This window comes from Dipodomys merriami, unplaced genomic scaffold (assembly GCF_024711535.1).
Source record: "Dipodomys merriami isolate MVZ:Mamm:240054 unplaced genomic scaffold, mDipMer1.0.p SCAF_11, whole genome shotgun sequence".
Taxonomy (NCBI): Eukaryota; Metazoa; Chordata; class Mammalia; order Rodentia; family Heteromyidae; genus Dipodomys; species Dipodomys merriami.
The window spans coordinates 6,700,793-6,724,058 of NW_027202382.1; the positions used below are offsets into that span (position 1 = coordinate 6,700,793).

The 23,266-nt window shown below is 38.7% G+C and overlaps 1 protein-coding gene across 12 annotated transcripts in view; it reads right to left on the reverse strand.

Annotated features, from left to right (window-relative positions):
- Window positions 1-23,266, reverse strand: part of Elavl2 (ELAV like RNA binding protein 2) — a 141,378-nt gene that overhangs the window by 47,587 nt on the left and 70,525 nt on the right. The gene's annotated exons all lie outside the window — the stretch shown is intronic.

The following is a 23,266-nucleotide window of genomic DNA, read 5'->3' on the forward strand; positions in this document are numbered from 1 at the left end:
AGAAAATCTCCAAAGAACAGAGGGAGGCAATTCTCTCTAGTCATTCTTCTCTCCAAATTTTAATTTCTGAGTTAGCCTGCATCTCTTCAAATGCAACATGCCAGATGCAGCACGTTCTTCCACTCAAATGCCCCACTATCTCAGGTCATATTAAGCAGCTTCTCTTTGCTGCCGTCTAATGAGGATGATCATATGGTGAGGTAGGGAGCTGGCAAGATCCTATTACTACAGTACAAGCCAGCTCTGAACACAGGAGCACTTTTTGCCAGCTTCCCACAGGACATTTACCAGGGATTATCCCAAGGATAAGAATTCAACCTGGACGCTCACTCTTCTACACAAAACAGATGGCTCACCCAAGATCATCTTCCTCCCAAATGCTAATAAAGCTGGCCTGAAACAGAAAAGGACTTAATTTTTAAAGAGCTTTTAGGACTTCAGATACATAGAAATAATAGAGAAGTGTTTAAATTGTAACTTTTCTGCTGAAAGCTCAGTTGTAAATAGTGATTGTTCGGTAAATATTACCTAAGCAGCCTAATTCTAGAGGGAACCCTTACTGTCCTCAGCACCAGGGCATTTTCCCCCTCAAGTTAGTTTTAATGGCCCCACATCTGTCTCCTGATTATGCAACTGGTAAAGCTCTGTTTTCCTATAGTTTCAGTCCTAGCAATTATGAACTTGCTGGCAATGCAGGGTGACCTTGCTTAAGTTGGCAAAAGTGTGGGTTCTTAATACATCACATTTACAGACATTATTAAGAACTCCCACACAATTCAGTCTTACACTATTGAGAACAGAAACAGCCTATTAAATCCTCTAAAATTCTCTTCAAGCACTGTAGCAGGTACTCCAATGCCTTACATCCAAGAGCAGAATGATTAGGAAAAATGATCTGGATCTGAAGAAAGAAAATAAAGCAATTCCTCTAGTATCCTCATCTTAGGATCATACCAAGGTGTAGCAGCTTATCCAGCTTAAAAGTAAGATGCTAGAGCATCTCAGCACAGTAATGAAAACAAAAGCCATGTCTCATTACTTATTGATTTAGGTAGTTGCTGCAAAAGAAAGATCAGCAATTCTACCTTCAAACAGTGGGGCTGCCACTGTGATATGAGCAAAAGCCAAAAAGCTGGCAGGTGGCCAGGAAAATCAGACAGTTCAAAGAAAGTTAGGACATTAACAACTGTGAGCTAATGTACAATCTATGCTCTGTTCAAGGTCTGGGTCTATTGCAAAGTTCTCTCTTTGTTCATTCTAATTAACTCATATTCACATTTACATGAGCACACACACACACACACACACAGAGAAATACAGACAGACACATATAGAGAGATAGTGTGTGGGGAGCTACATTATTGTCTTTATCTTGTGCTTACTTAAAAGGCAACAGTGTTATTCAAATTAGTATCCTTTGGGATGACAGCAAAGGAACCCTATTTCCCAGACAGGGTACTATGATAATGAACAGAGATCTGTTACTTCTTACTAGCACCACTGTCAATCCTCTCACCTTCTCCCTGCTATCTCTCTCAGAAACCAGTAAGCAGTACATCAAGAAGCAGTATAGGCTTCTGAACGTGTATCTTTCTCTCCCGTAAGAGACCATTTTTTATTCAGATATTGAAAGGAAAAAGAAAATCACAAGGCCCTAAAGCACTATAATTAGCTCAGTGTCCTTTTTGAGATTATGTCAGAGGCTTGCATGCTACTATGGAAAGGTCCTTGCTTTGTCCTGAAGGATGGGAATCATTAGATTATACAAACCAAAAATTCTTGTTCACAGATAGTTTTCTTCCTGAATTCATACTTTTAAAGCTATCTCTCAGCAGATAGTAATATTAAAGCTCCACCAGCCCACATCTGCAAATGTGAAAAGGTCAATCAATAAATTTGTGAAGAAACTCCATTCCCAATACCCTGTAAGTGCTGCTATCCAACTGCCTAGAAGCCAACATCACCACTGCCTATCACTACTATCAGCCACTGAGGACCTTGCATTATATCCATCCAGGCCATTTCATTCTTACAACCAATCTCTGGGGAGGTGTCTCTAATGCCCATTTTATAGATATACATCTGGAGGCTCAGTGATACCAATAAACTTGCTCAAAGGCATGTGGATGTCCAAACACACCTGCATTTTATTTCTTGTTATTCACAGAATCAATTGAAATGAAGTTCTTTCTCAATCCATCCAAGACCACCACATATTAAAAAAAACTGAAAGCAAAGGAATAGCATCCTACAGGTGCACAACCCACTTTAAACCTCAAAACAAATCCATCAAACAAAACAGATAGATGAAACATATCTGCATTATAACTAGATTTATTTTAAATAGGCCCTGATTTATATACTTCTTTTCCAGAAACTCAGACAGCAATTCTTATGGCTAAAGCCAAGCATGCTTGCTCCTGCCAAAACTGTCTCCCACACAAGACACTTTTCTCCCCTCAGCAGATTGCTTCAAATGCTTTCAAATGCATAGTACACTTTCCTAGCTATAGAAAAGCAAGTGGTATCAATACCACATGGTCTCTGTCCTCTAAGATGTTCACAGATGTAAACTGCCACTGCAACTAGGAAGGATACAGGCATCTAATGAACAGGAGTAAATACTGAGGGTTCATGCTTAACCAATATGGAACTTGACAAAGAGCAGTTAGTGCTGTGCTGAGACAGGGAAGGTGAAATTTAGACTTTTTGAAACAGAGGCATGAAGGAAATAGTACTTGAGTAGGAGGAACCTGTGGAGAATCCAAAGAATAAGTGGTCTGTGCCTTGGGAAGGGCTATAGTGGTCCTACTGCAGGAACATCAAGCAGGGATGATGAACTAGGAAGAATCAGAACTAGGATCAGCAGCCATGGTGTCCTGAACAACTACTGATTGAGGCACTGGTCTGGAATCAACTGAACTTCCCAAACCTAAATGCCACCCATCTGAATAAACTCAGCTCATAGATTCCAGCTCTTGCTCATGCTACCCTTTGCCCCAAATTAAACTGCTGGACTAGGAACCCTTTTTTTCAGTGCACCTTCAGAATTAGGGCCAAGATAGAAACACAAGACAACCCATTGTCTCCAGGAGAAACATGTTCCTCCTTGGCATGGTAGCTCTTTCCTTTGAAAGGCAATGAACCTTTCAAACAGTAGTTGAATTCCCAGAGAATTACATAGAACACCAAGTCATTAGCCTTACAACTATTCATTCATTATAAATCTAACAACTATGGATAACCCTTACCTCTAAAAGAAATCAAGATAACTTCCCAGGAGGAAAGTTTATGGTTTTCTATGGCCAACTTGGTGTAGCTATAAAAATATACGAAACTGCCAGGCGCCAGTGGCTCACACCTGTACTCCTAGCTACTCAGAAGGCTGAGATCTGAGGATCAAAGTTCAAAGCCAGCCCAGGCAGGAAAAGTCCATGAGACTCTTATCTCCTATAAACCACCAGAAAACCAGAAGTGGCACTGCAGCTCAAATGGTAAAGCACTCGCCTTGAGCTGAAGAGCTGAGGGACAGCACCCAGACCCAGAGTTCAAGCCCACCACCACCACCACCACCACCAACAACAACAACAACAAAAAAACCATGAAACTGAAGCTACTATGGGTAAAGAGAGGGGTCAATAATGACCACAAGTGGGAAGAAACTATTGTAAACGGTAAAGCATATTTCAGCGTTTTAAGCCAAAATTACAATATTATGTGCAACTTCTAAATGCCCATACATTTGTGAGTCTGTCATAGATAATATGGTGATACCACATGAAAAAAGAGAATGAGCTGGGCACCAGTGGCTGACACCTGTAATCCTAGTTACTCAGTAGGCTGAGATCTAAGGACTACAGTTCAAAGCCAGCCTGGGAAGTCTGTGAGTTCTTACCTCCAATTAACCACCAAAAAAGAAAACAGAAATGGAACTGCAGCTCAAGTGGTAGAGTCCTAGCCTAGAGCACAAAAAGCAGCACCCAAGCCCTGAGTTCCAGCCCCAGGACTGATACAAAAATTAAAAACTGAACAACAAAAAAAGGAAAAGGCATGAGAGAGGGAATAAGGCTGGGTCATTACAAAGGAAATAGTGGATTGCATCACATCATTAGAAATAATTTTTAATAAAGTAAAAGCATCATTTCACCTTATAGTGACCGCTTACAGTGATACATACAAGGCTTCCACCTGGGGACAAGTGTTCACTCTCGTTCCTTTTATATCAAAAAGAAAGAGAATTAAATTAGTTATATTTTTAGCAGAGAGAATGGAAGAAAATTTCCAAAGGACGTTCATTGTCCCCATTCAACACAAAGATTTAGATATAAATAACATGGTTTTCCCTCTCTTTGTGCAGGATATTCATTCTACTTAAGTTTATATTTGACAGAGAACGGCAGTGTATTTTCAAAAGGAATACCAGGAATGTATTTTTTTTCCTTCACCCTAAATTTAAGTCAGACAACAGCAGTGATTTTTATACCTAGGAGAAATCCCCACCAAGACAAATTGTGTTTGAGCTCATTGGGGTATAAATGCTGAGTGTCAAAGAAGTCTCTTTAAATACTACAGTCAGTGTTGGGGGGCTCAGAAAAGCTCTCTCTGAGACAGCATCAGGGAAGAATCCCAGCAGATCACAAGCAGCAGAGAAGTTGAGCATACACATAGAAGCTGGTATGGGATCCATGGCTACAAATTTAGTCAAGGAGGCATCCTAAAAGGAATAAGTATCTATCTTGTTTTTTTCCTAATGGACAGCTTATGTTACAGCAAACTTCTCTGAGACCACAAGGCAATCTGCCCACCAAATTAACAGATGGCTTCTAAAAAGGAATGCAAAAATGGTGCAGAGCCTACCGTTGCCACATTCTTATCACACATCAACATTTCTTTCCAAATCACCTTGTTTAATAGTTGGAAAGACTGGCTGTTATAATCCTCCATATCTAAAACCCACAGACCTGCTGTGGATGAAGACATGTGCTCAGAAAAGCCTTTACCTAGACAGTGACTCATTAGGACCCAGGAGTATCAGGGTAAATGCACCATCGTGATGAAATGAAAAAGCAGAGGCTGGTCTTCTGAGTCATAAATTAACAATGAAACGTTTATATCTCGTAACCTAACAACTCGGTGTAGTTACCCATTACAGCTAATTTAGGGCATATCTTTTCCATGAAACAAGAAGAATCTAAACATAAAAATAATTGTTTTAACTAACAGCTGTTCTATCATCTCAAGCACATCCACAAATCCACAACAGAGCAGAGGGCAAAAGGAGTCTTATTAAGCAAACCTCAATTTGAATTCACCTACATATATGAAATACTATACTTCCTTTCATCAGTTGCTACTAAAGATAGTTACTTACTATTTGAGGAAAGTGCTGCATGTTTACAGTACCAAATAGAGCAATATTAAACATATGATGTGGGACTAAACACCTATACACAGAATTTCTCAACCATTGGAACTATAACAATTCTGCAAACACACTGTAAGGTCCATTCCTGGACGGCGGACAGACCTCGCCCAGTACCTGCGTTACCTAGGCAACTGGGACACCTGGAAGAGGTCACATCCGCATCCGCTGAGGTCACATCTTAACCTGATGTGGCCACACCTTTCTCCCACCTGATCCCACTTCCCTTTACCTGGACACACCCTTCCCCACCCCCTACCCTATATAAGGCCTAAACCGCGGCCAGACCGGCCTTTTCTTTTGCCAGCCACTTGGAGTGCCAACCTTGCCTGGTCCCAGCAGGTCTATTGAATAAACCTACCCCTTACCTGAATACCACCTGCGTGGTGCAGTTCTTACTCGGCTACCTCTTTTTTAAAAACCTAACACACACTTCAAGATTAATACCAAGACCAATGCATGAGGAGAATTTACCTCACCACCACAAAGTATCCCTTATGAGAAAAGAAGCCAGGCACCAAGGGCCCAAATCTGCAAACCTAGCTACTCAGGAGGCAGACTCTGGGAGTATCTGGGAAAAAAATTCAAGAGATTCCATCTCAACCAAGAGAAAGATTCAGTGGTGTACACCTGTTTTCCAGGTGATATGGGATGCTGAGATGGGGAGGATCATGCTTCCAGACCAGCTCAGGCAAACATTCATGAGATCCCCCATACCTCAACCAAAATGCTGGGTGTGGTGGCACACATCATCCCAGTTATGGTAGAAAACACAAACTGGGAGCACAGTTCAAATTGGACCACGCAAAGAACAAGACCTTATCTCAGAAATAACCAGGGTACAACAGGTTGGAGGCACAGTTCAAATGGTAAAGTACCTGCCTGGCAAGCACAATGTCCTGAGTTCAAATCAGAGTACTGCAAAAATAAAAATAAACAGAGAAAAGGAAGCAAGAGTTTAAGACTCGTTGTTAAATGTAGCCTGATGACCATGATATCTAGATCAATTAGAAGACACCTCACTTGTAGAAAGAAGCTCAACTATAGGTGTCCTCTGATACTTGCCTCTATGATTCCACCATCTGCAATACACTTGATCAACTATTTCCCACGAATAAATCCAGACCTCTGTTAGAGTCAGCTTGATTAAAGAGCTTCTGACACTGTTAAATGTTACACCAAAAGGAAGTCCTTCAATGATAAGAACAGCACTCAAACAAATGAAGCTCTCACTAAATACTGATTTTTCAGCTTATTCCTAATTCAATAGCCTTTGGTGTCAAGGAGGTTTCCTATTTTGTTGACTACTACTTCTTTGCTATTTATAAAGGAGCAGAGAAGCAAATACCTTATTGCAAATTGATCTCCTTTACTAGGAGAAAAACTTCAAATATCTTATGCATGTTACCAGATAAATTCCTAAACAAGCCATATTCCTAAACATAATGCTTGTTCAAGGCTATCCTAATGGACTTTGCTATTATTACTAATATCATCATTACTATTATTATTATCTGGCTGACAACACCTCCAAATTATCCAGTACTAACACTCAATGAGGTAGAAGTTCTACCACATTAAAAGCTCTTTCTTCCATCTGTTGTTGTGGCTTAATCATGTATATAAAAAACTTCAGATACCTCTAAGGTTAGTTAAGATTCAGACTGCTTCCCAATAGCAATCTGTTTCGTGTTCTTCTTATTTTTTTTAATATATAGGGTCTCAATCTCCCTATATAGCCCAAGCTGACTTCAACCTCCTGATCATCCTGTATCAGCCTCCTAAAAGCTGGGATTACAGGTATGTGCTGCCAAACACAGCAACAAGATTCTTTTGAAGAAAGGGCAGAGGACTATCTTTTTATTTTTCTTTTTTCTGGGCGTGGGGAGAGGCAGTCATGGGGACTGAACTCTGGGCCTAAACACTGTACTGGGCTTTTTCACTGGAAGCTAGTGCTCCAATACTTTGAGCCACAGCACCGCTTCCTTTTTCTGGTGGTTAACTGGAGATAAAAATCTCTTTCCTGGGCTGGGGGTTTAGCCCAGCGGAAGGGCACCCGCCCAGCGCGCACAAGGCCCTGGGTTCAGTCCTCAGTCCTGGAAAAAAAAATGTCTTTCCTGCCCCAGCTGGCTTCAAACCACAATCCTCAAATCTCAGCCTCCTGAGTATAGGATTATAGGTGTGAGCCACTGGCTGAAGATATTTGTCTTATATCTCCAGAATATGAAAAGTTAAACATATCATACTCAATTAACTATTCCATCATAATTAATGATACCAATATTATTCTTCTCTTACAACATAGAAATCAACACAGAATTTGTTCTCTTTGTTAGTAATTCTTGAAATTTAGACATTTACTTCAGTATAATCGTCTCAATTTTCAAGTTTAGCAAATGATTTTTCTTGATCAATCTTACCACCAAAATAAAATCACCTCCAAGTCCTGATTGTTGTCCCAAGACCCTTCATCCTCTAACAAAGCTAAGTAGTTCTAGTATTAAGAAGCAATGAAGAAGAAACATTTTTTAAAGCCACAAAGCAAATGAAGAAGAGTTGAGATACATTTTTACAATTTTCCCCCAAAATTTAGTTTGCTACATGCAGAATCTATTTCACTAGGAGGGTTTGTGGCAAATGTTCTCTGTATGATTTTCTAACACAGGGTATCATCCTGGGCAGGTTTTCCCCTAGCCCTATCAGCCCCCATGTTTACTTAAAGCTACCTGAACAGCAATCCCCTTTATACTCTTCTAAGATTACTGAGCTACCTTAGCAAATTGAAAGGGAAGAGCTTAAAGTTGACTGGATTTATTTTTTAAACAACTGAACTTTTGATTCTATATCAGGGAGTGGTAAGAAATAAACATTACTATAAAGAAAGACAAAACCAGACTTAAGTCTCTACACAGAGAACTGATGACTATAGCAAAGTCGTATACCACAAACTCATAGGACACAGAAAGTTAATGCCTCTGGGAAGATGTAGACCTCCATGTGGCTAGGCACCAGTAATAAAATGAAGCAGGCAGAAAAATACGTAGAAGTTATTCAGTTGGGCGCCAGTAACTCATGCCTGTAATCTTAGCTACTCAGGAAGCTGAGATCTTAGGATCACGGTACAAAGCCAGACCAGGCAGGAAACTCCATGAGACTCTTATCTCCAATAAACCACTAGAAAACCGGAAGCAGAGCTGTGACTCAAACAGTAGAGTGCTCGCCTTGAGCTGAAGCATGCAGGGACAGTGCCCAGGCCCAGAGTTCAAGCCCCATGACCAAGAAAGGAAAAAAAAAAAAAGTTCAAAAGCATAACTATTTTCCATCAGGTGCTATGAGCAATGAGAATTGCCAGACATAACTGACTTCAGAAGATTAAAACAAGAGGTGAAACTAACTCCCACAATATCCTGCTAGCCTGAGGACAGCACTATTTCTGGCTACACTGCTTCTATGTCCTAGCTCACCAACAAACACCAGTTTAGTGCATTCCACATATACCTCTACAACATGATAAATTCCTCGGCCTCCACCTTACCCTAAACCATGAGGGGCTACCATAAGAGGTCATATTATCAGAGTATTTTATGACTCAGGCTATCTTCATCATAAAGTCACCACTTGAATCAAGAGCCCACCACTAGCTGATGTTCTACAGCACACCCACCCAAGTCTTACACACAGGCTGTTCAACAACAGGTTAAGTTCAAATCACCATCCCAAGTGTGTACAGTAAATTTTCCTCATGGCAGTATGAGGACTCTGCCAGCTCCTCACAAATACAGGTGCAAAGAAAGCATTGAGCTAGAACACTATTTTAAGGCAAGCATCAACCAGAGCCCTATAGTTACACAGACTGTCTGACCCAGTCAAAATGGGTACAGATACAATCTAGTTCAACACATACTAAGATAAGAAACCAACCCAGATGCCCCTCAGTAGATGAATGGATCAAAAAATGTGGTGTATGTGTGTATATATATATGCATATATATGTATGTATATATATATATATATATATCGAGAGAGAGAGAGAGAGAGAGAGAGAGAGAGAGAGAGAGAGAGAGAGAGAGAGAGAGATATTCTATGCCTCCATCAGAAAGAATGACACTGCTCATTTGTTAGGAAATAGAAAAACTTGGAAAAAATCATATGAAGTGAAGTAAGCCAGACTCAGAGAAATATAGGTCCCATGGTTTCCCTTATCTGTAATAGCAAGTTTCTTTGTATGTTCTTACCCCATGATACAACCCCTGTTGTCATTGTATTTGATTCCTGGTATCCTGCATCTTGTATATACATTTTCCTAATTTGGGGAGGGGAAGGGGAGTAACAAAATGCTGAAGTAAGGATACAGGATGACCCATTGTAACAATGAGATGTACAAGACAGTATATTAAAAACAAACCTTACAACTTTGTTGGGGGGGGGGGGAAGCGATGGTAGGGGAAAAACAAAGGAAGGGTTAACAATGCTCGATAGAAAATGGACTTATTACCTTGCTCATGTAACCGTAACTGTTCTATACAGTATCTTTACAATAAAAAATATATATTAAAAAAGAAAACATTGAGAAGAAAAATCTACATGAACTTTTAATTAATATCTTCAGCACATGGTTAAAGGTATAGATAAGTACAACATGTGCTTATCATGTGTAATACCCCGGGTTCAATCCCTAGCAGCAAAAAATTAACTTTTAAATAAAGCCTCAAACTTGGGGAATCTTACCCTTTTTTTAACTTTAAATTCATAAAACCCAGGGGAGGTTTTTCATTAAGCCCCAACACATGCAACTGCTTTTCAGTTGTCAACAACCAACATGTGAAAATAAATATAGTCACTAAGAGTGCAGTAATGTTCCTATAGCCAGCAGGCATTTAGCTGATGCCAACCCAGAAGGCAGGAAGCCAAGATATGAAGACCCAACATTTGAAAGGAAGACAGCTCTACTCAGTAACACAATTGGACATGATGCAAAGGCAAAAAGAGGCCAGACTACCTGTCTCTAAATTCAACATCTACATCAGTATCTGCCTCCCAAAGCTGCTTTAGAAAGGTACTTAGTTCTTCTTTAACTACAATAATTGATCCTGTTTTTAAACAACAACCAAAAAAGGGAATGGCTCTACCCTAAAGGTCTGATTGCTATTTCCGTGGCAGTATTTCTGTGCGCTAAGTGTATCCATACTAGGAAAGGGAGGAAAAATTGGAAGAAGAAGATTAAAACTACAAAAAGAATTCTGACTTGTCCCTTCCTTTATTCCTCCTATTGAGAAATGTCTTCTGCCAAGCTTTTCATTAGGCATCAACAGGGGAAAAGGTCAATTGAGGTAAAGAGGACAGCTGGGCACACTCCTATTGAATCCTATGTCCTAAGATCCTATCCAGATGTTCATTCTTAGATGCTTTAACTCTAGGAGACATAGCAGCAGAAAAATTCCTATGAAGGCAGAAGAGACCAATAGATACTAAAACTATCTGGTTTCTTCTTTCTGAGTCTAGGCATACCTTTGCCTCTGCTTCCAGATCACCAGACAATAGATACTAAATGATATAGAGGTGATGTCTGAAAGAACAAAACAACCCTGAAGCAGGTTGAAGAACTACAAATGTGCAATATGGAATCCATAAGCAGTTAGCAAGCTGATTTTAAAAAATATTGCACAGATTCTGCATTCAATCTGGACCTTTTTTTTTTTTTTGATCAATTGTGCGGCTTGCACTCTGGGATTCAGTGCTGTCTCTGTGCTCTTCAGTTCAAGGCAAGCATTCTACCACTTGAGCCACAGCGCCACTTCCGGTATTCTAGTGATTTTACTGGAAATAAGAGTCTCATGCACTTTCCTGCCTGAGCTGGCTTTTTTTTTATTTTTTTATTGTAAAAATACTATACAGAGGGGTTACAGTACAACTATGTCTATTGCAGAATTATTTACCATAGCTAAGATAGGGAACCGACTGGGCTGGCTTTGAACCATGATCCTCAGATCTCAACCTCCTGAGTAGCTAGGATTACAGGGGTGAGCTGGAGCCTAGCTAATCTGGGAATTTTTTATGATAAAAAGGGCAAAACAAAGAAGCTATTTATTTCAATAAAAAGGGTTGTATCCTAAAGCCATATAGAGATGAAGGGAGATCAAATAAGACTCTATAGCCCAAGGGGGGAAAACTAGTATTTCCTGAAACAATCCACTATAATTTACTTCTAACATACTTCAGTATGGCGAATACTATATAAATTTACTTAGATGAGGTCCCCAGGATAGATTTACAAAGATACAAATTAGTAACACTGGACATAGTGGTACGTGCCTGTAATCAAAGCTGCTCAATGAACAGATGTTGGAGGATATGCAGTTTGATACCAGTCTGAACATTAGTGAGACTCTACCTCAGAAACAAAAATATAAAAGTGCAGAGGAATGTAGCTTGAATGATAGAATGAAAGTATGAGGTCCCTGGATCAACCTCCAGTAAAAGAAAATAGAAAGCAGAAAGGTTACAAGGGGCTATAGATAAAGGAAATGGGTACTTTTGTTTAGTAGGTACCAATGTTCTGTTTGGGATGATGAAAGGTTCTGAATAATGGTGGTTCTGTACAATACTGAATGGGCTGAATGGCAATAGACTATGCTTAAAATAACTAAAATTATACATGTTATCATACAAAATAATATTTATTTTGCATCTCTGTAATACTACGTGTGCAAGCTGAATTTCAGGGAAGTCATCTAATTTGCTTTTTAATATACAGTTTTAGGAGCAGTTAACTAGCATAAAAAGTGTTAAGGACTAAAATCCAAAAATGACTAGGATAAGCCTATCTACAGTCTAAAATTAAATCAACAATCAACTCTCTGCTAATTTGCATAATGAATACCAAAATGAGCTCCTGTCCAGTAAACTAGTTATTTGTTAATTAGTGTAATGAGTGTGAGAAATACAGTTCCATTGATAAAACTAAAGGTATTTCAAGATATGTAAGATAAGCTAAATTAAGGATACTAGGTACCCTTGCATAAATAGGGCATAAGAATCTAGGGTGGCTTACCCCAAGATAACCCCATCGTTATGGGCAAAAATCTCTAATTATTAAATGGAACTGAGTCAAACCTTCCCTTAAAGGGATTTCTTTCTTGAGTGGAGCAAACATAGGCCACAGCTTCCTACCTTTGGGAAGCTCGAAGTGAATATTTCTTTATAGAGTAAAATCAAAGCACCTAAAAAGGAAATGAAGAACTAGGACTTTATCAACCCTGCAGAACAGCCTTAAGGCCTGCTTTGGGTCTCCATACTAAATGTCTGTGTAGATAGTACAACTGGCCCGAAACCTGCTTTCATTAAGATCTGAAGAGTAGTAAGCCTCATTCTTATTTCTTTGGTGCCATTATCTATCTAAGTTAAGATTTATATTCAATAAACTAACTTAGGTCCACTGTAACATCTCATCTTTCACAGAGATGGGAGATCACCTTTAGAAAAGAGATGTCCAACTCTGAAAACCAGAAAATATTAGATACCCTTACATTTATGGCTAGGTACAAAAACACTGTTTTCCACAAACATTCACAGAACTAAATCTCAAATACAGTATGAAAGCTAAACCCAGATTTTTTTTTATTGTGAAAATACCATACAGAGGGGTTATAATTACACGAGCAAGATAATGAGTACATTTCTTATCAAGCATTGTTGCCTCCTCTTTTGTTTCCCCTTCCCATATTCTCCCCTCCGCCGTGTCCCCCACCTCCCCCGCACCAAAGTTGTAAAGTTCATCTTTTTTTTTTTTTGGGGGGGGGGTCAGGTCATGGGGCCTGAACTCTGGGCCTGGGCGCTGTCCCTCAGCTCTTCAGCTCAAGGCTAGCACTCTACCACTTGAGCCACAGCACCACTTCCGGCTTTTTTCTTTTTGCTTATGTGGTGCTGAGGAATCGAACCCAGGGCCTCAGGCATCCAAGACAAGCGCTCTAACATTGAGCCACCTTCCCAGTCCATAAAGTTCATTTTTTGACATAACATCTTGTACATCTCATTGCTGCAATGGGTCCACCTGTATCCCTAGTTAAACGATTTGTTTTTTCCCTTCCCCTCCACAAATTATACCAACATCAAATACAGTGAAAACATGGGTTATATCGTGGGGAAGGAACATACAAAGCAACAAAGAAATCATCTTATAAATATGTTAGAAACAATAGCAAGAAAGAAAAACCATTTGAATCCTTATCTTGGGGTTCATTTCGCCTAACATTAACTTATCTGATCTTTTCTGCTTGTCTCAGACATATTCTAGATATTGCAAATAGGGAAACCATGGGACCTATGTTTCTTTGGGCCTGGCTTACTTCACTTAATATAATTTTTTCCAAACCTTTCCATTTCCTAACAAATGGGGAAATGTCATTCTTTCTGATGGAGGCATAGAATTCCATTGTGTATATATACCACATTTTCTTGATCCATCCATCTACTGACAGGTATCTGGGTTGGTTCCATATCTTAGCTATGATAAATAATGCTACAATAAATGTAGTTGTGCTGGTAGCTTTAGTATGGTCTTGTTTGTGATCATTCGGGTAAATGCCCAAAAGTGGGATTGCTGGTAAACCCAGAAGATTCTATATTTGTTTTTAAATAGCACATAAGGTCCAGTGTTAAATGTTCTAGAATTTGGAATTAGCGGATATAATATTTTGAATGTCTTTTTTTTGGGGGGGTCCGGTCATGGGGCTTGAACTCTGGGCCTGGGCGCTGTCCCTCAGCTCTTCAGCTCAAGGCTAGCGCACTACCACTTGAGCCACAGCACCACTTCCGGCTTTTTTTTTTCCACTTATGTGGTGCTGAGGAATGGAACCCATGGCCTCAGGCATGCAAGGCAAGAGCTCTAACACTGAGCCACCTTCCTAGCCCCTTGAATGTCTTTTGATGAGGCTTATAATATTTCACATAGACAGACAGAACACTACAGCAGACCTTATCTATCCGTATTTTACTATTATGGTAATATGAATAGAAGGACTTAGCCCTGAAGTAATGACCTAGAAATACAAAGAATATAATGGCTTAAAAACAAACCTAGTTTAATAGCCTGAGATTTCAAGATGTTAAACCCCTAATCATTCTACTTCAGAAGGTCACTGATGTCTGCACATACATGGCAGTCACTTGGCACTATGTTCAAGGACAGACACAAAAGAAAGTCACCAAATTTAGAGATAAGGCTTATGACACCATTTAAGGAAGTTCCTATAATTTTATACATGAAGAGATGTCAGCTGATTTGACACACCAAAATCCATTTAGGTATTTTTTAAAATGATCTAAGGGCAAACAATGATTTATTTTAGTGGTATCAAAAGCTCTCTTTCTTCTTTCTAAAGAAGGACTCAGAACAAAGGGACTACTCTGTTAATGACCAGTGACTTCTTATGACTAGAGTTGGAAATAAAGCCTATTTGTCAAGTTCCAGTGATCTTGAAAAGAACACAAGAATTCTGTTACCTGTATTTGCATCTATATCTCCCTTAAACACTTTTTAAGGAGGAATAACTGACCTTTTCCTTCCTTTTCAGGATAAAGTCTAAGGTCAAACAAGATACGAGAGATCAAAGGTATCACTGAATCTATAAGGGAATAATAATTGAGTCTATCACGCACATCAAAAAAAAGCAAATTTTAGTTAAGCTGGAAGCAGGAGGTGGATCCAGGACTTGTAAGCCATATACACTCTCCCTTCAAAATCAGAGCATTATGTAGAAAAGAGTTCTAACAAAAAGTACAATGATGAGAAAAGAACTCATTAAGAGCTAAAAATAAACTCTAATTCACAATATGCATAAGGATTTAACAAAAAAAAAGGAAAACAAGATGTAAAATTGCATCTGCTAAGCTAACCATGCCCTCATGGAAATTATCCCCCACCCCCACATAAGCTGAAATCTGTGATGACTGAATGAAGTAATGCTTTGAATGTTTTCAATGAATATTTCAACAGAAAAGCGAACAAAACAAAAAGATAACAATTTCTTTCCTAAGTTCTCTGATCTACAAACACTGCACTAATACTGGGCTTCTTCATATCCTTATAGATTCTCTGTATTTCTTGAACTTCTTAGTAGTACTTGTGATTTATATTAAAGGCATATATATATTAAGGAATATGATGTTAACAAAAGTACAAACATGCCACAACCAGCTAGATTTTATCTTACTAATATTTCAATGCCAAATTTAACAACTTGTTGGATTTCCAGGACAGTAACAGTCCACTGGGAAGCCCAGCTGAGGGTACCTTTCTTTTTTAAGTCAAGCAAATTCATTTGAATAGCATGCACACAGTAAGTATCATGTAGAACAATTGTTCCATGAACCAGTACTCTATTTCACAGACTAGTGTACTATTATTTGTTATCTGCCAGTGTTACACTGCTTCTTAAAACTCTACCAAAATGTATTTAATTATAAGCAAGGCAGATAGAGCACAATTGTAATCCCAGAACTTGGGAAACTGAAGTACGAGGATCTCAAGTTTGAGGCTAGCCTAGGCTATACAATGAGATCCTGTCTTAAACAGTAATTTTTTATTACAGATACCACTGTCAATAAAAGGGACCTCCAGCCTCCAATAGCGTCAAAATATTGACACTCTAAAACTTTAAAGAGTAAAAAGAAAAAAAATAAGTAAAACATACTAATTAAGTCACTACACAGACCTAACAAATCAAGTGGCACTCACAAGTAAAATGCCAGAAAATCTTTGTTAAGGTTGACCTTTACGTTGGAAAGGTAGCTCTGAGGGATTCCATAGCTCTCAGGATCCAGGAGCAGCAGTGCACTCATCTGAAAGTCAATTAATGTCAATGGAGCTCAAGAGAAATTGCCAACTTAGGAAGCACAGCTTTAGTTTCAATGACCAACTACGCTCTACAGGAATATTCAAAGGAAATGCCCCTGATAGATACCGATGAAAAATACCCACACTGTATTCAGAATTTAGACAGTCTACAAAAGGAAAAAATATTAAGGGCTGGGAATGTGGCTCAGTGGTAGAGTGTTTGCCCAGCATCCATGAAGCCCTGGGTTGGAATCCTCAGCACCACATACAGAGAAAAAGAAGTGGCGCTGTGGCTCAAGTGGTAGAATGCTAGCCTTGAACACAGAGAGGCTCAGGGATAGTGCCCAGGCCCTGAGTTCAAGCCCCAGGACTGGCCAAATAATGATAATGTAAATAATAATAATAATAATAATAATAATAATAATAATAATAATAATAATAGGAGGAAGAAAAGGAAGGAGGAGGAGGAAGAGGAAGAGGAGGAAGGAGGAGGAGGAGGATGAAGAGGGGGAGGAGGAAGAGGAGGAAGAGGAAGGAGGAGGAGGAAGAGGAGGAAGGAGGAGGAAGAGGAAGAGGAGGAAGGAGGAGGAAGAGAAGAAAGGAAGAGGAGGAAGAGGAGGGGAAGAAATTAAAAAGAGAACAAAAATCAGAATAAAAATACATTGATCTGGTACTATTTATAAACTGCTTTGTTAAATGGTAACTCCTTTGTATAGCTACTTAAATTAAAAAAATCTTAAGTGGGGTAACTCAATATTCATCTATGAGGGAGCATCCAGCAATGGCATATGCCACCATAAAACTCTCCTCGTTTGCTTAAGTACTGTTTTCAGCTAAGGGCAATGAGGACCAATTGATACAAGAATTATTTTCGGTCCCCAAACACAGAATTTGTAAAACTGTTATATGATGTGGAAAAGACTCACAGCTAGAATCAGCAGAAACTGACATGGCCTTTACAAGGGCAAACTCCGGTAAGTAACCCTTCCTGCTTTTGTTTCCCCATGTACTTCCTGGCCACTGTCCCAAAATTTATCATCCTCCAAAGTCCAAACATGTCCTTACAGTAGGCATGAAACCCTGAGTTCAAATCACACAAATCTGAAAGTGTTATATAACTGTCTGGTGAGCATGAAGCCTGACCTATAAACACACATAGCTTTTCTGACACCTTTCTGATTAAAAAGCACACTGAAGCCAGTAAAATAACCTGTTTGATAAGTCACTATCCACCAGCCCATCCAGCCCTACTTATTCCAACTCTCCTCAGAATTCCTCACCATTGACACTATGGACACCTAATTGACTGGAAACCTATTTTCAAATTAACATTTATCAAAACAGCCTGTGTTCACTGTGACTGACTTCGTTCCTGAAAATAAATGATCTTAAATTTGAAGGTATTCATTAGACTAATAAAAATACCACTTATCTGTTTCAATCCTGAGGAGTTAAGATTCGATGATTTAAGTAGGAAGAGAGACACCTATACCATTAAAATAACATTTGAAAATCTCAGTGTTACAAAAGGATAAACAAAAAAGAAAAACAGCTTTAAAGTTCTCAGGAAGCTAGGAACACTCAAAAACAAAAAGGAAAAAGGAAGATTTTACTACACTAGCTTACAGGGGGGAAAAGGAAGGCTTTGGTTATCATACAAGGCACTTCCTATACAGAATTAGTCAAAGTGTGAAAGTCTGCAAAGCCTTTGCAGGATGCCTGCAGTTTATATTTGTCAGCTTTGGTTTGTCTTTCTTTTTTACCTGAAAGTTTCCATAGGGGTAGCTCAGAATCCATCCCACATAGTCCACAGATCAAGAATCAGTACCACACAAAGACAAAACAAGCAACACACATTACCTGAAGTCTCTAACTGTAACTCTCTAACCCTTCCTGTAGAGGAAAGGGGGAAATAACCATGACAGAACAATCTAAACTGGAGGCTTTAAAACCTAATTGCACAGACACATTCTCTCTCAGCGACCGAGAAGATTGGCCAGTGAAGATGCATGCAGCCTACTGACTTTTAAGCTTGACATCTCTGATCTTGGTACCCAGGAATTAACTCATCAGATAGCAGTGCTTGAGGACAGGGCAGTACTTGAAACTTAAGCTTGCATCAAATTAAGCACTACAGTTATAGTACCTCTCTCATCCATCCCAAGGCCAAACAGCTAGACACCAAAATCCCTGATTTCCATGTTTACATCTGTAAAACATCTGAAAAAGACAGATAACTCCCAGGTATGTAAAACATTCTGAGACTCAACTATAGAGATTCACATTAAACATATCTGGACAGGGGCCAGGCTCTGATTAACTTATTGGCAATCACAGGTGACTCCAGTACAGGTACCCCAGTGGATATAATTCAAGATTCCCAGAACTGATTGGGTTTCAAAATCACTTGGGGAGCTCTTTAATGAAAGACTCCCACACCCAGCATTTACAGTTTTTAACTCCCCTTCATAAGGATGTACTGAAAGATTGGGGGACCACTGAGCTAAATTCACAATCATAGATTATGTTTCTAGAGAAACCTGGATATTCTTCTTCATTTTATGTAGTTTTCAATTAATCCTGAACTTTAAAATTCGTGCTTACTTTCCAGAAAAGATATATTCATCAAAAATCTCCACTCAGTAACCCTGTAAAAGACATACATCTCAATATAAATTAATCATCCTGTGCTTAACTTTGAAAGAGGTAAGGAGAAAGCATCCAAGTAAAGAATACAAAAGTGAATTCTAATCATTGCTCTGTTACATGACTTGCTAGTTGTTCTTAAATGTTTCACAAATCCAAACCTCTGATTGTTTGTTGGAAAGAGAAAATGATGTTGGCTAAGGTCACCTCTGGAATTTTCTGGCTCTAACATTCCACTTTTATTTGGTGCATCAGAAAATCCATTTCACTCCTCTAGAATGCAACATCAGCAGGTGTCAACAACTCTGAAGTGCATTTAAAAACTCAAAGGATAGACCAATGTCAGCTTAGCTATACAAGTAGCAGTGGCTTCTCATGATAAATGCCTATGGATAGAAAACAGACTGGAGCATCAAGCTAGCAGGAGCTCAAAGGGAGGCTGACACCCTAATAAATAGAATGTAGGCTACAAAGATCATTGTATTTGCTTCTGAATACACTTGTTAATGTACTTCCCTAATAAGCATTTTTATCAAAATAGGAACATTAATTTTCTAACAATGATAGTCTAAAAATTACATATTCTTTGCAAGAACCTGGGAAAGAGGCAATACTTTCCTAACTAGATAGTTTTGTAACTGAGATAGTTTTCTACCTCATAAGAAAGCTTCTTAAAAAGTGAAAGGTTTTTGTTTTTGCCATACAATTACTGCTTATTCACTTACAACAGAACCTGGTTTGGTAATGCACACCTATAAATGCAGTTGCTATTCAGGAGGCAAAGGCTGAGGGTCTCCAAATTGAGGCGAATCTAAACAAAAGGTAAGAGAAAAACTAGTCCTAGCTTTGTATATCCCATCCCCACAGTATAACCTCTGCTTTCACTGTATTTGATGTTGGTATAATTTGTGGAGGGGAAGGGAAAAAACAAATCGCTTAAATAGGGATACAGGTGGACCCATTGCAACAATGAGATGTACAAGTTGTTATGTTGAAAAACTAATTTTACAACTTTGGGGGGAGGGAGAGGATCATGGGGGGGTATGGGAAGGGATAGGAAGTGGAAACAAAGGAGGAGGCAACAATGCTTGATAAGAAATGTACTCGTTATCTTGCCCATGTAATTGTAACCCCTCTGTATGGTACTTTCACAATTTAAAAAAAAAAGGGCTGGGGACATAGCTCATGGGACATTTCTGATTCCAGAAATCTGGCCCAATCACACTTAAGGCAAACAATTCTTTCTCCCTCTGGAATGTGCAAAGAGAAATATATGATATGGCTGAGGCTGAAGTTCCTAAGACAAGATCCAAACACCACAGATACTTTTGAAATCTTATGATAGTAAAAGTTCTTCTTAGAAAGGTAAGTCTACCTCACAAAGAATACTACTCAGAATTCAGTTTTTGATAGGTAACATTTAATAGATTATTTTTTTCCAATAAAAATGTTTTTGTGCTGTTCCTGGGGCATGAACTCAATACCTAGGCATTGACTCAACTTTTTTGCTCGAGGATAGTGCTCTACCATTAGAGCCACAGCTCTAATTCCAGCTTCTATAGGCAGTAAATTGAAGAAAAGAGTCTCATGGACTTTCCTGTCATGCTTGCTTTGAACTATGATCCTCAGATCTAGCCTCCTGAATAACTAGAATTACAGGCAAGAGCCATGAGTGCCCAGCTACTACTTGTTCTTATTCTCTTCTCATCCTGATGGTTTTATATCCCATAATTAGCTTAAACAATTGTACGTCTATTAAATTTGTGATGTATGAGTCTAAAAAAAAAAAAAAAGAAAGAAAAGAAAGACACTCAGGCTGGGCACCAGTGGCTCACACCTGTAATCTTAGCTACTCAGGAGACTGAGATCTGAGGAACATGGTTCAAAGCCAGCCTGAGCAGAAAAGTCCATGACACTCTTATCTCCAATAAACCACCAGAAAACTGAAAGTGGCACTGTTGCTCAATGGTAGAGCACTAGCCTTAAGCTAAAGAGCTCAGAGACAGTGCCCAGGCCCAGAGTTTAAGCCCCACAACAACAACAAAAAAAATTTCAGGATATTTTTTTCAAAAACTCAAATATTTGTAAAGAAAATGTTTATTAAGAAAATCAGAATTTTTAGGGCAATTTCTCCTCGAAGCTAAATGATTCAGGGCCTTCTATAAGTCATTTAATGCTACACAACAAATAGGATTATCAGTGGTCCAAATCAAGACAGGTCACAGAAACAGAGTTCCATAAGAACTGTATCTACCTGTTTAATTTATACTTCATTAGTGTTGTATTCATCTTATACATATGCTTATTATCACTAGTGTGATGAGTTAAGAATTTCAGATTCACTGTCCAATAACCAGTTAAATGATTTCAGAATTTTTTATAACCAGGTATGATGATGCTACTTATAATCCCAGCATCTCAGGAGACTGAGATAGTAGGACTGCCAGTATGAGAACAGCCTGAGCTATATAACAAAAGCATTGCAAAATCAAAAGGAACAAAAAACATCTTTTGACTCTAATTCCATGAAATTTCTTGCTTACTGGATAATTACTTGCTTATCAGATACTATAATAGAAATTGTATCATAATAGAAATCTCACTTGCCTACCTTCTCACTGAAAAGATAATGACACAGGGATGGAAAGTGAAGCAAATGGACAAGAAATATTAATGTGGTTGCTCAGTGTCTTAGCTCATCCATGTGTGTCTATTACCTCTGTTCACCACAGTGAAGTCAGAGAAGGCAAAGAGTATGAAGATGCAGAACTCAGATTTATCACATTACATCCCATAACAGCACAGCAAAAGGTTTATAGAAGAATACAATCATTCATGTCTAGCCAGTAATAAGAGGTGGAAATCTCTGTGTATTCCATGGTAACTGCCTATCACAGAAGTTGTATGACATGTTAATATTTTTATATACCATTCCCAGTATCATAACAAAGACGTGTGATTTTTATGTGCTAATCAAACATCTTTTTTTAAATGGTAATGGTAACTGCGAAGCAATCAAGCCACATAGTATATACCAGAAAACCTACATGTATAGGGTATTGTTTTCTTTAAAAAAATTAAAAGCTGACAGAGATATAAGGAGATACTTTTGTTCTCTCTCCCAATTTTTCAAAAACCTTTCTCTACTAATGCTGCTTACCCTCATTTTGGAAAAGAAAATGAAATGATATCATGTATCTGATTGTCAATGGTGAATATAATGCTATCATGAAGATCAAAGAAGCATAATTAGTTAAGATAATTACTTAGTGTGAATTGAGACAATCCCTTTGTATTTGGTTTCAATGAGTTAAAGGTCTCTGTGAACTTCAATCTTCAGCTTGAGGAAACAGGACTGTAAGGCTAAAGCTAGGAGGTGACCTCACAAACTTACTTGTAAATCTTAGAGACAATGAGCCTGAGGCCTTGATTTTTACAAAACAATTAACAGCATCCTCAAAGACAAACACCTAAGTGGCCTCAGAAATGACCCAGTGTAACATCCTTCCATGTCCTTAACTTTTTTTCCAGGAGAAAACTGAAGAGCTAACTTGTCCAAGGTCACATGACTAGGTAAAGGTCAAGATCCTGAGCCCATCATTTACATTGCCATAAATCTCTTACTCAACTTACAGCTTTAGCTTGATTCGTTATCAACCTTATAAAGCAACTAGGTCTACCTCACCTTTCGGATTTACCAATATCATGAAACACCATGGAGTCTGTCTACTTCACACAATCTTAAGTGTCTAAAAACAATCCTAGCAGGAAGAATTAACCCTGCTACTACAAGAACATGCTCCTTAATTAAGTTTTGGCTTACTCTATAACGTTATTCAAAATTTTGAAAATACTCAGGATCAATTTTTCAAAATGTACATAAGTAAAGCCAAACTTTCTCATGTGTCAACAGAGTAAGAGAGGTGCACTTATCACATCTCCCCTTCCTTACTAGGAGGCAGAGTATAAGATCTCATTACACTCAAGTAATACCAGTAAAAATGTTTTTATGTTGACAATGTCAATGTTAGCAATTACTTTATCATCTATTATAAGCAAAAGAATATTTCACTTTAGAATGTTTTTCCCTTTCTCAAATACCATTTTCTCCTTGTAGCTATTACTCAAACGCTCAATAATGTAACTCAGGAGAATTTGAAAAGGTTAACATGACAGTGGCTGCTACACACACACACACACACACACACACACACACACACACACACACACACACACACACACACACACACACACACACACACACACACACACACACACACACACACACACACACACACACACACACACACACACACACACACACACACACACACACACACACACACACACTCTCTCTCTCTCTC